General features: G+C 54.3%; 1 long non-coding RNA gene across 1 annotated transcript; it reads right to left on the bottom strand.

Annotated features, from left to right (window-relative positions):
• Positions 1-627: 627 nt before the first annotated feature.
• On the bottom strand, positions 628-2,744 carry LOC122232676. The gene is made up of 3 exons (XR_006210064.1): positions 2,271-2,744; positions 1,419-1,761; positions 628-1,114 (listed from the first exon to the last, which is right to left on the bottom strand). It is a non-coding gene; the product is annotated as an uncharacterized LOC122232676 (long non-coding RNA).
• Between the last annotated feature and the right edge of the window lie 1,166 nt (positions 2,745-3,910).

Genomic DNA, 3,910 nt, shown 5'->3' with positions numbered 1-3,910 from the left:
TCTATTTTCTTTCACTTCTTGCGAGGTTAGCTGCCTAGCGGGAATCGAGTTTTGTGTTCTTTCCCTCTCTCCTTCTCTTTTCCTGTTCCTTCCCCTCCCCCATTTGTATGTAGATTTTTGATAAATTGTATTGTCCACATCCCAGAAGAGAGTAAAAAGTTGCCTCCTGTTCTTGCGTTTTGCCCAATTCCTACCTCCACCTCCCAAAGTCACCTATGTTCTTCGTTTTGTACATTTCACTCCCAAGTTTCCTTTAAGTACAAGTACACATACATATAAGCCCTCATTTCCCCATTTTACACACAAGTAGTGGATTGTACACCTTCTCTGCATGTAGCTTTTTCCGCTTAAGGTGTCTTGGATCTCTTCCCGTGTTGGTGCATAAAGAACTTTCTAGTTCTTTCTGATAGCAGTAGACTATTCCACTCATGGATGGGCGTACCGGTCACTGACTGACGGACATTTGGGTTCTTTCTACTCTGTGATGTGTGCTACTTGGCGTGTGTACAGGAAAATCTATCGAATACGTTGCTGACGGCACAGTTGCTGAGGCCAAGGGCACGTGCGTTTGTAACTTGGCCCAGTGTTTCCACGTGGGACGTGCATCGGGGACGTACCTACTGTCCAACACTACGAGGAAGGACCTAAGAGTCTTTGCATTCTAGAAATCCACGTGTGGCACAATCAGTGAGACCCTACGAAACAATAAGTAAAGAGAAAGGGGTACGTAGGAAATTAAGAGTAGGAAAAAGACAGGAGTGAGTCTGAATGAACAATGTACCTTTGGAGACCCCTACGCTGGACGCTGGGCGTCTTTCTTGCGGCTGACGAAGAAGACACATGCAGAGTTGCTTTTCAAGAACATAGCTCACGCTGCTTTTCAAGACAGAGCAAAACCCCCATGGCCCCAGGTACGTACCTCCCTCTGCCTCTCGGGACAGGAGCCTCGGACCGGCCCCCGCTGGCAGCCCACAGGCCACCGGCCTTTGCTCAAATCAGGGGGAAACCCGTGTCCCCAGCACGGGTGGACAGCGGCTTCTCTGCTCCCCGAAGGGCGATGAATGAATTTCCTTTCTTTGGAGACTGACGTTTTCCCGGCACCTTTTAACTGGGCCTTAAAAAGCAACCGTACATTAAATTCATTATAATTTTTGCATTTATCGGGGACACAACCTTCGCTCTCCACCTCTTCTCCCCACCCCTGCTCTTGTGAAGTTAGGACTAAAAAATGCCCGAATGCTTCTGAGGACACCAGCAGAAGTTCTCCCCAAACCAGTTTTTTTATACCAGCCTTTGATTTGGGGATCATTTTCGATTTGTAGAAAAGTTGCAAAGACAACACAGAGAGTCTCCAGAGACCTCCCCCCACCCCCCCACCCCCCACCCGGTTTCGGTGTTCTGGAATGTTATGGTTTTACTTTATCATCAAATGTTCCACTTCACACCGGACATTTGTCACCACGAAGAATCCCACATCGTGTGTTACTAAGAACAGAACTCCAGACTTCTTTCAGCTTTGACCCGTTTTCCCACTGACGTCCCTCTGTTCCAGGATCGGACCCAGGATCCCACGCTGAAAGTTTCTCCGTCTTTCCTCGTTGTGGCAGGGCCCTGAGAGTGTGCACAGCCTGGTCAGGTGCTTTGCAGAGCGCCCTCCATTGGCGTGTGATGGTTTTGCCACAATGGCATTGCATCACGCGTTTGGGGAAAGAACTCCACAAAAGCGAAACGTCCTTGCTGTGACCTCACATCGGGGGGTACCTGCCGTGGAAAGGTTTTGAGCTGTCACCAAGCAGACCATTTGCCTAGCCTTTCTGTCTGATAAACCTGGGTCCGAATCTCAGTCCCAAGTAGATACTAATTATAAAATAGTTAACACTCAGGGCGCCCGGGTGGCTCAGTCGGTTGAGCGTCCAACTTCGGCACAGGTCACGATCGCAGGGTTTGTGAGTTCAAGCCCCGGGTCGGGCTCTGGGCTGACAGCTCGGACCCTGGAACCTGCTTCCGATTCTGTGTCTCCCTCTCTCTCTGCCCCACCCCCCCACTTGTGCTCTGTCTCTCAAAAATAAGTAAATGTTAACAAGTAAATTTAAAAAAAAAATGAAATAGTTAACACTCACGCAGTGCTTTTCTGTGAGCTGGCCAATATGCCAAGTGCTTTCCCTGGATTATGTCCTTAAAAACGGGTGACCCTCTGAGGTGGGGGCTATTATTGCCCCCCCCCCTTCATATAGGGGAAAACTGAGGCTCAGAGAGGTCAGGTCGCATACCTGAGGTCACACAGCTGATAAGAAGCCACGCGAGATGGAAACCCGAGGAAGGGTGAGCCCCGGACCCGCCATCGTGTGCTGCCTTCTGCTTAAATGTCTGTGAGGAGCTTTGCAGAGCGGCCGGTGCAAAGGGAGACACTGGAAACTGGCAGCAACATTCTCGTTTTGGGATCTGACGTTTCCTGCGTTGTCTGGGGCAAACGATTATTCTCGGAGCCCAGTGCTGACGGCCTTGTCTGCCTCCGGGCAGGCTGGCTGGCTGCCCTGCTTTGTCCCACCGAGTCCGGATCCTTCTCGGCCCTCCAGGTGGCCTTGGCCACTGGGGAGCCAGGCAGGGGAACTCCAGGAGGGAGGAGCGGGAGGTGAGGGGTTTATTCCCTCTCCTTCTGCTCTGCCGGCCTGTGTCCATCACGGACGCCAGCAGCCTCCCCACCCCCCACTCCTCTCTGTGCCTCCACGTCCCCGTTGCGGCCCAGGGGTCCCTGTGGCGCTGTCACAAACTATCACGAAGGTGGCAAACTCACCACACAAATTTGTTACCTCACAATCGGGGAGGTCAGAGGCCCAAAATCAGCCTCAGGTGCGGGAGGCTCTAGGGGAGAGTCGGTGTCCTTCCCTGTTCCAGCTTCTGGAGGCCGCCTGCCTTCCTTGGCTCCTGGCCTCTTCCTCCAGCTGCAGAGGGCTTGGCCTCTGCCTCAAATCACATCTCCTCTCTTTGACCTTGACGCCCCTGCCCCCCTCTTATCAGGAGCCTTGTGATTGTACCGCTCTCACCAGGTAATCCGCTCATCTCAAAATCTTGCCCTTAATCCCACCTGCAAAGTCAACTCTGCCATGTAGACGAATGTATTCACAGGTTCTGGGGATTAGGGCATGGGCATCTGGGGGGCACTTACTCTGTCTACGCAGGGGGGTATAGAGGTCCCTTCCTGTTACTGCCCCCCGGGGTACTACACCAAAACCCACCCATGCCTTTGCGAGTTGCCTCTTCATTAAACTCACCTTTTATTATTCACGAGAATGGACCATCTGCCTCTGGAACCAGCTTGACTTACACGCTCAGTTTCCGCCTCGCGAGCATGGTCCCAGCAGCACCCACCTGCCCCGCGAGGGGGCCGAGATGGCTCGCAGCGGGGGCTCAAGGGCCGGGACAAGGGTCGGGCACTCTGCTGACGCTCAGTGCACGTCGGTCTGGGCCTGAAGCGGCCCCCTTGACGCACCCGTCCTTCCCGGCCCTTGAGGAGGGCTGGGAATCCACCCAGGAAGCAAACTGCAAGTCTGAGGGAGGAAGACAGGACAGCAGGAGCTAGACCGGCCTGGCTGGCATAGGGGTTTCCTCAAAACCCCTATGCGCAGGCGCCCACCCGCAGGAAAGCCGAAGCAGCCGCGGGATGTGGGGGCCGAGGGGGCGGGCAGGGGGCGTGGAGCAGGGTGGCCGGCACGTTTCAGTCTGTCTACACAACGCCAAGGCAACGCTCACCGTTGACCTGCCCCCTCATAAGGCGCCCTACGGGGGTCCCACCCCCCATGCTGCCTAGTGCGCACCCCCATCCACCGTACTCCGTGATTTCCTGGTGAGCACACGTGTTCGTCTCGTCCCTCTGCAGACACTCTGGGCTCTTCGGGGTTGGCTCTCCCAT

Source organism: Panthera tigris, chromosome D3 (genome assembly GCF_018350195.1).
Source record: "Panthera tigris isolate Pti1 chromosome D3, P.tigris_Pti1_mat1.1, whole genome shotgun sequence".
Lineage (NCBI taxonomy): Eukaryota > Metazoa > Chordata > Mammalia > Carnivora > Felidae > Panthera > Panthera tigris.
This window is presented reverse-complemented; position numbering and strand designations above follow the sequence as displayed.